General features: G+C 49.2%; 1 pseudogene; it reads right to left on the reverse strand.

The window, feature by feature from the left end:
• Window positions 1–1,298: 1,298 nt before the first annotated feature.
• On the reverse strand, window positions 1,299–10,905 carry LOC140427390 (nucleosome assembly protein 1-like 1 pseudogene; annotated as a pseudogene).
• Window positions 10,906–12,486: the final 1,581 nt, after the last annotated feature.

Below are 12,486 nucleotides of genomic sequence, written 5' to 3' on the forward strand. Positions count from 1 at the left end.
CGGTGGTCATATATCTAACTATATACATTACTATGCACATCACCACATCCCCCCTTCCTTTGGAAATGTGAATGTTTTAACAAATATAATTGTGCTCTACCAAACATGATATGCATAACAATTTCAAACATGTAACATATACAAATCTAACTGTGCTTTACAAAACATGATATGCATAACAATTTCAGATGTGTCCCTGTGCACAGTTCATTACACGTTCAGTCTTTCAGGTTAACGACATCTTGTTGTTGGTTTCCTGAGCATTGACCAAATTTGTGATCTTGTTTCATCTTTCGAAAGACCGGTTCCCTGTCTGGTCTTTGAGTCACCAACTCTTTCAGCCTTTTGAAATTATGCTTCCTATTCCGTGTGTGTTTGTGTATATCGGCCTTATTGCCGATGCTTGTGTCTTCACTGTCACGGCTGCTACCTGGCAGACATGTGTCCTTGATTCTTCTCTTACCCTTCCTTCTTTTTTGAAGAATCATCTCTTTTGTTTTCTTCTTCGCTTTAGTACCATCATCCATGAATTGTTATGCTCCACACTCAGATCTGCCTGTGCACCTAGAGCATCATTCTTGTAAAAAGGCCCCGGCCAAGGGGTTGTCTGTTTCTGGATCCCTTGCTGTAATAACTGTCTCTGGATCTTCTGCTGTAATAGCTGCTTCTGAAGCCTTTTCTGAATTGAGGAGTTTTGGTTGATCCATGGTACTTGCGCTCGAACGCTGTACTGCATGCCCATCAACTGGTGAGGCATGCAATGTCAGCATACCTTTGGACGCTTTCGCAGTTGCCGGCAAGTTTGCAACTTCAGGAATGATCTACAACCCTTTGTACTCTGGTATCTTAGCTGGATCAATGTACTCAACATTAGGCATTACTACTCCACTTTGTGTTTTAGTCTCAATTCGTAGCTCATCCTCATCTGATATAACAATACATGCTTCGTCTTTTGTTGGAGAACTGCACGAAGATGTATCCATCTGTTCTTCCTGCACGGTTTTTGATGGACTGGCCTCGAGTACTTGGTAATCCACTGCAGGAACTTTACCGTGGGCATAGGATAAATCATCGTGCTTCTCTGGAGCCAATTTCTCCAAAATGGGGATTATTTCTTCAGTTAATAGTTGACTGTTTGTAGTTGATTTGCTCTCAGATAATTTGACTGCTGTTGCAATCTCACTTACAGCCTCTGCATATTCCATCTTAAAACTTTCACACTCATCGTTGTCCTGCACAGATTGGATGCTGCTTATTATCACCTTGTCACTAATGCCAAATAAACTAAAGAAGCTCTCTTAGTTTTCGTCTTCTGGCTCATCATCTGATTCTTCACCCTCCTCATTGTAACCATCACCATCATCTGCAATAGCTTGTCCTGTGAAGTATAACACTGCTCATGGAATTATGTGTTCACGCATGAAGTGACCAATTTCAAAGTCAGCAACGCGTCTTGCTGCAGAACCTTCATCCAGCTCTCCGTGCTCTGGAACTTCAGGAGGAATAAAGACATCAACGAAAGAGTCATTTGGTACAGTTTTTGTGACTGTTCTACCAGTGCCCCAACCCTTATGCTTCTGCTTCATTTTAATGGTTTTCAATGTGACATTTTTTCCTTTCTTCCAGTCGATCTGGCATCCTGTGAATCCCGTGATGTCTGGTTCACCAAAGAAGAAAAAGTTTGACTAATCAGGCTGCAACTCCTTCTGGTATGTTTTTGTCTCTGCCTCATTTGGCTCAAACTTAAAATCCAGAGTTAAAACTCATTGGCTGTCCAGGATCTGAAAATGTCACCTTTAAACCTTGTAAATGCTTTAAGATCGGCTCATCATGCTTCCTGTATTATGTCGCTGAGCAAATCCACATTTTTGAAGACTGTCACCCAGAATCCTGGAATTCCTTTTGGCTCCTCCTTCTCTTCACATTCCACCTTGACTTTTTCTTTCAGTTCATCTGATAACTCCTCCACTTCATCTCGTTGCCATTTGCATTCCTCCTCTGTTGCAGCACTGTCTGGAATGTACAGCCGCTCAACTAGCTCCATTGCCTCACACAATTCTGCTCCTAGGATGGACCCTTGTTCCACAATGTAAAATCGTATGGTGTGAACCCTGTTGTGTACCCATGCTTTGAGCTCATATGCGCCTGACGTCACAATCTTCTTCCCATTGTAGCCTTTCTGTCGTCTTTTTTGATTGGCGACTTTTGGTTTAACTCACAGCGCATTCAAATCTGAAAAGCTGAGAAAGTTGACCCTCACTCCCGTGTCAAACTTGCATTTGATTAATATGCCATTCACCATCAATGGAATTGTCCATTTTTCTTCCATGGTATTAGTGCATTAGCATCACGATCATTATTGTTGCAACTGGTAAGTAAAACGTCTTTACTTTGCATGCTCAGACTTATCGTGTCCTCAGTCAAAATCATATCAATGAAAAACAGGGGCGGGATTCTCCGATATCGGTGCGATGTCCGCCGACCGGCGCCAAAAATGTTGCGAATCAGTCCGGCATCGCGCCGCCCCAAAGGTGCGGAAGTCTCCACATCTTGAGCGGCCGAGCCCTCACCTTGAAGGGCTAGGCCCGCGCTGGACTGATTACCGCCCCGCCAGCTGGCGGGAAAGGCCTTTGGTGCCCCGCCAGCTGGCGCAAAACTGACTTTGCCGGGCGGCACATGCGCGGGAGCGTCAGCGGCCGCTCACGGCATCCCCGCGCATGCGCAGTGGAGGGGGTCTCTTACACCTCCGCCCTGGTGGAGACCATGGCGAAGGCGGAAGGAAAAGAGTGCCCCCACGGCACAGACCCGCCCGCCGATCGGTGGGCCACGATCGCGGGGCAGGCCACCGTGGGGGCACCCCCCGGGGCCAGATCGCCCTGCGCGCCCCCCAGGACCCCGGAGCCCGCCCGCGCCGCCGTGTCCCGCCGTCCCAAAGGTGGTTCAATCCATGCCGGCTGGCGTGGGTTGACAGTGGCGGGACTTCGGCCCATCGCGGGCCAGAGAACCGCCGGGGGGGGGGCCCGCCAACCGGCGCGGCGTGATTCCCGCCCCCGCCGAATATCCGGTGCCGGAGAATTCGGCAACCGGCGGGGGCGGGATTCACGCCAGCCCCCGGCGATTCTCCGACCCGACGGGGGGTCGGAGAATCCCGCCCCTTGTCTTCAATGCACATCTCGTGAATCACATTAACTGATCTACTGTTGAACATGAAAATCATTGCCTCGCAAAGTGATTTGTTCTGTCACACTTGGAATACACCTTCCCAAATGCTGGACTTGTCATGGCAAATGTCGATTGCCACATCGCTGGCATAAAATGGCGGACCCAGTCGACCACTTAAAATGGTCGTCCACACTGAGACAACTTTTCTTATTCGACTGCATCACTAAACCCTGGTGTCTTCTCCACATTGGCGCCACAATGTTTCAGATTTAGCACACTGCTGGGCACCTAGCAAGCTTGCATGACAAATCTTGCTAACGTTTTCTAGTTGAAGCCCATCTTCCCTTAATAGTCTCTCACTATTGTTCCGAACACTATCTGATCGTGGATCATCGATGACCTTAAGGTGCTAAAATTGCACAAGTGCACCTTCAAACGCAAGTCATAAAATTTACAGTTCAGAAGGAGGCCATTCAGCCCATCGAGTCTGCACTGGCTCTTGGAAAGAGCTCCCTACCCAAGCCCATAGGTGCACCCTATTCCCACACCTCCAACCTATCCCCGTAACCCCACCTAACATTTTTGGACACTAAGGGCAATTTAACATCGCCAGTCCACCTAAACTTATGCATCTTTGGACTGTGGGAGGAAATCGGAGCACCCGGAAGAAATCCACGCAGACACGGGGAGGCTTGATGGCCGACTATTCTGAGCAGCAATGCAATACACCTTTCATAAGGCTGCGCCTGCAGGCCAAGGGCTGCAACATAGAGTTTGAATTGCTGCTTAAAAACATGCCAATTCTCATCTACATTACTGGTAACTTGAAGCTCGAAAGGTGCCCTCAGACCTTCCATCTCGAACATCACAGTCCTTCTGGGCATTGAGTTCCCATTGCCAGTAGTTTACCAGGTAGGTGGAAGAATTTTCTTTTTTCTTTCTCGGTCTATTTCATCCCGTCTTCTCTGTAGTCATCTTCAATTGTTCAACACTCCTGGTACCACGTTATGTTCTGTGTTGTGTCCGTTGTAGAGATTCACACAGAACATCTAGTTCTTTTCTAGTAAGATAGTTTATTGACAAAATTAACACGTGGAAAGATAACTAAAGAAACTATAATATAAACGGTAACAACTGATGAATTCTCCTGGAGCTACTTCTAATGCGACTGTCCTCTGTTACGACTTTCTGCCTGCTGCCCGACCTCTGGAGTCACTTGGTGGACACCTGTCGCCACCGGCTCGTCGGAGATCATGGGCGAAATTCTCCGGTATCGGCGTGATGTCCGCCGACTGGCGCCCAAAACGGCGCAAATCAGTCGGGCATCGCTCCGCCCCAAAGGTGCGGACTGCTCCGCATCTTGGGGGGCCAAGCCCCAACCTTAAGGGGCTAGGCCCACGCCTGCCGAATTTCCGCCCCGCCAGCTGGCCGAAAAGGCCTTTGGTGCCCCGCCAGCTGGCGCGGAAATGACATCTCCGGGCGGCGAATGCGCGGGAGCGTTAGCGGCCACTGATGGCATTCCCGTGCATGTGCAATGGAGGGAGTCTCTTCTGCCTCCACCATGGTGGACACTGTGGCGAAGGCGGAAGGGAAAGAGTGCCCCCACGGCACAGGCTGGCCCGTGGATCGGTGGGCCCCGATCGCGGGCCAGGCCACCGTGGGGGCACCCCCCGGGGCCAGATCGCCCCGCGAACCCCCCCAGGACCCCGGAGCCCGCCCCAACTACCTTGTCCCGCCGGTAAGGTAGTTGGTTTAATCTACGCCGGCGGGACAGGCATTTTAGCAGCGGGACTTCGGCCCATTTGGGCCGTAGAATCGCGGTGGGGTGCCCGCCAACCGGCGCGGTGTGATTCCCGCCCCCGACGAATATCCGGTGCCTGAAATTCGGCAACCGACGGGGGTGGGATTCAGGGGCGTCATTCTCCGACCCCCCGCCGGGTCGGAGAATGGCCATTGGCCGCCGTGAATCCCGCCCCAGCCCCCGCCGAAGTCTCCGGTACCGGAGATTGGGCGGGGGCGGGAATCGGGCCGAGCCGGTTGGTGGGACCCCCCGCTCAATTCTCCGGCCCAGATGGGCCGAAGTCCCGCCCAGAAATTGCCTGTCCCGCCGGCGTAAATCAAAGCTGGTATTTACCAGCGGGACCAGGCGGCGTGGGCGGGCTGTGGGGTCTGGGGGGGGCGCGGGGCGATCTGACCCCGGGGGGTGCCCCCACGGTGGCCTGGCCCGCGATCGGGGCCCACCGATCCGCGGGCGGGCCTGTGCCATGGGGCACTCTTTCCCTTCCGCCTCCGCCACGGTCTCCACCATGGCGGAGGAGGAAGTGACTCTCCCCACTGCGCATGCGCGGGAAACTGTCGGTGGCCGCTGATGCTCCCGCGCATGCGCCGCATTTCCACGCCAGCTGGCGGGGCAACAAATGCCATTTCCGCCAGCTGGCGGGGCAACAAACGCCATTTCCGCCAGCTGGCGGGGCGGAAATCCCTCCGTCGTCAGCCTAGCCCCTCAATGTTGGGGCTCGGCCCCCAAAGATGCGGAGCATTCCGCACCTTTGGGCCGGCGCGATGCCCGTCTGATTGGCGCCGTTTTTGGCGCCAGTCGGCGGACACCGCGCCGTTGGGGGAGAATTTCGCCCCACGCCAGCCCCCGGCGATTCTCCGACCCGGCGGGGGGTCGGAGAATCTCGCCCCAGATATCTAACTATATACATTACTCTGCATATGCAAATCACCATAGGCTTAACAGATTTAAAACAAAAATACAAAACCTATGTTCACTTATAAATATTAAATAATAATCATATTTAACCATAAAAAATAAAATTAAAAATTACTTTAAAAGAATCAATAAAAATAACATTGCCTGTTTAAAAATGTTCTCCCTTATTCTTTCAGCCCTGTATATCCAGCCTCTTTAACAACATTTCTTCTCCACATGATTCATGCCGTGCTCATGGCGGCTTGCCTCACTCGCACGCCCCGGGAAACCTTAATCTCTACAATCAGTGGTCCGCTCCTTTTAGACGTCTCCACCGCAGTCTCAGAACCTGATCCACGACCAGTCAGGAGGATGACTGCCAGAAAGACAGCACCTCCCTCAGGGAGGGAGCCCTCACCAAACACCTGGATGGTGGCAAACAGAGGCATGACAGATATCAGAAATAGGAGCAGGCACTTTTGCCCCATCACCAGTTGCCCATATGTGAGTCCAAAATTAATGAATGCCTCAGGATCATTTGTAATTTATCCTCTGGCCTGCTATTATTTCATGTACAAAGGTATAGATAGACAGATGGATGGATAATCACCTCGCTGAACATTATTTCAGGTTGTGAAAAATGAAAGCACATCTTTGGGTTGCGGAAACTGTCAAAAATGAACAAGAGTTACCGTTATGATGCTACAATCATTATAGGACAATAGTAATCCTCAGTTGAAATCGGAAATTATAGGAACCAAAACATGCAGCTTGTGAAGGTGGGTTTCAAAAATTATTGGGAGATTAAGCTTCCTGTCCCAATATATATAATGCTTAAAGTGACATAACGATCTTAAAATTGTCTGTTTATTTTTTATGCGTGTTGTATCCTTTATCTAAAGTGTTTTAAAATTAATCAATATTCAATCTTTACATAGACGATACCCTCCATCATGTTGTATTAACATGACCACCATGCTAAATTGGATAGCGTATGAACAGATCAAGCAGCTCAAGACTGGGCATCCATGAGGTGCTGGGGGCCATCAGCAGCAGCAGAATTGTATTCAATCACAATCTGCAACCTCATGGTCTGGCATATTCCACACTCGGCCATTACCACCAAGCCAGGGTATCAATCCTGATTCAATGAAGAATGCAGGAGGACATGCCAGGAGCAACACCAGACTTACCGAAAAATGAGGTGTAACCGTGGTGAAGCTACAAAAAGGACTATTTGCATGACAAACTGGATAAGCAGCAAGAAATAGACTGAACTAAGTGATTACACAACCAACAAATCAAATCTAAGCTCTGCAGTCCTGTTACATCCACCAGCAAATGGTGGTGGACAATTAAACAACTCACTAGAGGAGAAGGAGGCTCCACAAATATCCCCATCCTCAATGATGGAGGAGCCCAGCACATCAGTGCATTAGCAACAATCTTCAGCCAGAAGCGCAAAGTAGATGATCTATTTCAGTCTTGTCCAGAGGTCCCCAGCATCACAGATGTCGTTATTCAGCCAATTCAATTCACTCCACGGGATATCAAGAAACAGCTGAAAGAAGGGGAAACTACAAAGGCTATGGGCCTGGATAATAGTCCAGCAATAGTACTGGAGACTTTTGTTCCAGAACTAGCCACGCCCCCAGCCAAGCTGTTCCAGTACAGCAACAACAGTGGTATCTGCCCGGCAATGTGGAAAATTTCCCAAGTATGTCCTGTACACAAGAAACAGGAGAAATCCAACCCTGCCAATTACCACCCCATCAGTTTATATTCAATCATCAATAAAGTGATAGAAGGGGTCATCAGCAGTGCTATCAAGCAGCATTTATTCAGCAATAATCTGCTCATGAATGCTCAGTTTGGGCTTTTCCAGGGTCACTCAGCTCCTGACGTCATTACAGCTTTGGTTCAAAAATGAACAAAAGAGTTGAACTCCAGAAGTGAGGTGAGAGTGACTGCCCTTGACATCAAGGCAGCATTTGATCCAGTATGGCATCAAGGAGGCTTAGCAAAGCTGAGTCAATGGGAATCAGAGGGAAAACTCTCCACTGATTGGTGTCCTACCTGGCACAAAGATATGATGTCAATGGAACGTCTAGATCTTGACTAGCTAAAGTATTTTATTATAAAATAGTGTGTGGTTGAGATAACTATGACAAATATATTGCAAACTACTAATAATGATAAACTATCATAGAGCTACTGCAAGTATGACTATCCATTCACACGACTATCTCCAGACTCCTCAAGGTACAGATTCACGTGGTAGATTTGCACTATCACCTACTTGTTGGAGGTCATTCACATCAGTATGTACATGATTGCTTATGCATATTATCACATCCCCTTTCCTAAGGAAATATAACTATTTACATTCATGACTTTGTTTTCCAAAACAATATGATAAGCATAATTCTTTGTAACATTTAACTATTTACAGTCCATCACAAATTCAAACTCTCAGGTTTTCTCTTGTCGACCTTCTGAGTATTGGTTGAACTTATGAACATGTTTCATTTTCATTTGTTGTTGCAGATGTTTCTTGCTGTTCTTCTTGAATTTGTGCACTTTTACTTAGTTCTGGCTCTGCATGCTGTTTCTGTTCCCACTGTCTTTGGGTTGCTTACAATGTCCTCTTGTGGTTCCATAACACAAGGTTTCTGAACCTTCAGCAAAGCTCTCCTGTTTCTCCTAAAGACTTCCATCATCGGTGATGATTAGATACGAATGAGGACCTGCCTGTTGCAGTACCTTCGCGTACTTCAACCATCCGTTCCCATCTGAATCTTCCAACCTGACTGTATCATCTATTTGCAATGGTTGGAGCCTTCCTGTGGATTTGTCATACTACCTCTTCTGCCTCCTTTTTTGAAAAATAAGTTTCCTCTCTTCAATTGACTGGTTCTTTCGGAATACAAGGCAAGGTTGACCAAAGTTGCCGATTCATCAGCAACCGAGCTGGTGAAAGCCCATTGATTACTGGTGCTGCTCGATAACTCAGTAGCGTGAGATAAATGTCTTCTTGGCGATCCATGGCTTTTCTGAGTCGCTGCTTCACAATGTGAACACCTTTTTCAGTCTTTCCGTTAGATAGAGGATACATAGGACTCAAAGTGATATGTTTGAAATCATAATTGCGTGCGTGCTCTGTCCATTCATGACAGCAAAACCATTGGGCCATTGTCACTCATGACAATTTGAGGTATTCCATGGCACGTAAAAATATCTTTAGTGTGCTTGATAATGCACCTTGCAAAAGAATTTGCTAACTGTACGACTCCTGGAAAATTGGAAAAGTAGTTAATTACTAGCAGGTACTCCTTTCCCTCCAGATAAAACAGATTCATGCCCACCTTCTGCCATGGAGTTGTAATGAGTCCATTTGCATTGGTTCCTTCCTCTGTTTACGCTGAAACATTTGGCAAGTTTTGCAGTTATAAACCATTACTTGAATATCGTGGTTGATACCTGACCAATACACTGTTCCTCTGGCTCTTCGCTTTTACTTTTCGATTCCAACTGCCCTGCTTGATGTTTTTGAAGAATCATTGACCTTAACAATTGTGGAATTATAATCCTTTGTTAGTGAAGCAAAAACCCATTGGCATCACGTAATTCTGTCCTAACATTATAATAGCTGGAGCAGGATCCTTTAGGCCATCCCTCATGGAGATATTTTATCACCTTTGTAAGACTGGGCGGGATTCTCCGACCCCCCGCCGGGTGGCAGAATCGCCGGGGGTCGGCGTGACTCACGCCCCCGCCGTCCTCCTAATTCTCCCACCCCCAAAAAATTGCCCCGGCGTGAGTCGCGCCGCCCGCCTCGGAGAATGGCGGGGACGGCGCGACTCAATGGGCCCCGGGCTGAACGAATTCTCCGGCCCACAATGGGCCAAAGTCCCGCCCGTTCTTTGCCAGTCCCGCCGGCGTAAATTAGAGTAGGTCCTTACCGGTGGGACTCCGTGGTTCTTGGGGGGTCGGATCTTGCCCCAGGAGGTGCCCCCACGGTGGCCTGGCCTGCGATCGGGGCCCACTGATCCGTGGGCGGGCCCGTGTCATGGGGGCACTCTATTGTTCCGCACCGGAGGCTATGCTCTTCCGCCATTCCCAGTGCAGAAGCGAATCCCTCTGCGCATGCGCGGGGATGATGCCAGCAGGCGCTGGCGCTCCCGCGCGTGCGCCGACTCGCACCGGCCGGCGGAGGCCCTTCGGCGGCAGTTGGCGTGGCTCCAAGCCCCTTTCCCGCCGGCCGGCGGGGCGCCAACCACTCCGGGGCTGGCCTAGCCCCTGAAGGTGCGGAGGATTCCAGGGGAGGGGAGAATCCCGCCCACTGTCTTTGGTTGTTTCTTCCTTTATCAGTCTTGGTTTATCATCAGATGCTGGAAGGGATTCTGTGACAAGATTCAATCCGTCGGTTCTTCAATGCGTCTTATTATGCCTAAAGTCATCATCCTTTCTAGCTCATCCTTCAATCTGTCTTTTAATGGAGCTGTCACACGTCTTGGTGTGTGTATTACTGGTTGCGCATTTTTAAATTGGATTTGATATGTGAAAGGTAATGTGCCAAAGTCTTGAAAAATCTCAGGAGATTCCTTTAGTATGGAATCTACTGAAGCTTTTTGTCTGGTTACAGCAGAGCCTGCATTGTAAACTTGCTTCACTAGCTCAAGTGCTTCACATGCTTCCAATCCCAGTAGAGATTCACTTTCAGCCTCTACAATGGAAAACTTTACTGTGTGAACTTTGTTCTTCACATTTACATCGAGCTCGCATGCTTCGAACAAAGTAATTTAATTTCCGTTGTAGTCTTTCAGTAGTACTGCTTTATTTAACACTTACGGTTTAATTCTCAGCTCTTTTAAATCTGACAAACTGATAAGATTGGCCTTCACTCCCGTTTCGAGTTTGAAGTTAATTAATGTTTCATTAATCATTAATGAAACTGTCCATTTATCTTTTGGAGTATTTGCAGTTACTTCACTGTTGCCCCAAATCGTCATTAAAATGTTGTCTTTCTGCATGCCTTGACGATCCATGTCCTCACTAGAAATCATGGGTGGGATTCTCCGACCCCCCGCCGGGTCGGAGAATCGCCGGGGCGATTTGTACCTCGCCGGTCGGTGGCCGCTAGCAGCGGCCCCCCCGGCGATTCTCCGGCCCGCAATGGGCCACGTGGCCGCCCGTTTTTTGCCAGTCCCACCGGCGTAAATTGGAGTAGGTCTTTACCGGCGGGACCTGACGGCGTGGGCGGCCTCCGGGGTTCTTGGGGGGGGCGCATGGGGATCTGGCCCCAGGAGGTGCCCCCACGGTGGCCTGGCCTGCGATAGGGGCCCACCGATCCGCGGACAGGCCTGTGCCATGGGGCACTCTATTCTTCCACACCGGGGGCTGTAGCGGTCTGCCATTGCCGGTGCGGAAACAAAGTTCTCTGCGCATGCGCGGGGATGATACCAGCACACGCTGGTGCTCCCGTGCATGCGGCAACTCGCAACAGCCGACAGAGGTCGTTCGGTGCCGGTTGGCATGGCGCCAAGCCCCTTCCCCGCCGACCGGCCAACCACTGAAACCACGCAAACCGCTCCGGGGTGGGCCTAGCCCCTGAAGGTGTGGAGGATTCCACACCTTTGGGGCGGCCCGACGCCGGAGTGGTTCACGCCACTCCTCGGCGCCGGGACCCCATGCCCCGCCGGGGAGGGGAGAATCCCGCCCCATGTCAGTGAAGAACGTGTCTCTGAGGCATACATCATCAGCCATGTTGATTGATTTTGTTTGTTCTGCTTTTTTACTGGAAAGCATTGAATAGCAAAATGATTTTTGTCTTTACATTTGGAGCATATCTTTCCAAATGCTGGATATTGCCACGTCAAATGTCTATTGCTGCACCTTTTACATGAAATGGAGGTTTCGGTCGGCCGTTTAAAATGGGCACCGGTGCTGGGGCCACGTTTTGCACTCGGGTGCGTCACAGCACTAAGGCGTCAGCTGCCTCTCCTATCTTATGCCAAAGTGTTTGAGATTCAAGCTGCTAATCTGTTGTGCAGCTAGCTCGCTGGCATGACAAATTTTAAGAGCATCATCAAGCTGAAGCTCATTTTCTCTTCGCAGCTTCTCGCGTACTTTGTCGTTACAAATCCCAAACACGATTTGATCATCGTGCCTGAGGGTAGCAAAATTACATGACTGAGCCTTCAATCGTAAATCAGTCAGAAAACTATTGAACGATTTGCCTGCCTTCTGTGTGCATGTGCGCAATATGTAGCGCTTGAACGTCTTATTTTAATTTGGAGTGCAATGCCGATCTAATTGCAACTTTATCGAAGTTCTTGCTATCTGCCTCGCTATCGAAAACGGACATTTTAAATATTTCTAATGCTTGTGGACCTGCTACAGTGAGCAGCAACGCTGTGCATCTCTCTGCTGTGCCTGTAGACCAAGGGCTGCAATGTAGTGTGTGAATTGCTGTTTAAAAATGCGCCAATTCTCATATACTTTAGCAGTGACTTGAAGCTGGTGTAGTGCCTTCAGACCTTCCATCCTGGAATGATGCACAATAGAACGCCTAGTTCTTGACTAGTTAAAGAATTTTATTACAAACTAAATGCATGGTTAAGATAACT

Source organism: Scyliorhinus torazame, chromosome 7 (genome assembly GCF_047496885.1).
Source record: "Scyliorhinus torazame isolate Kashiwa2021f chromosome 7, sScyTor2.1, whole genome shotgun sequence".
Taxonomy (NCBI): Eukaryota; Metazoa; Chordata; class Chondrichthyes; order Carcharhiniformes; family Scyliorhinidae; genus Scyliorhinus; species Scyliorhinus torazame.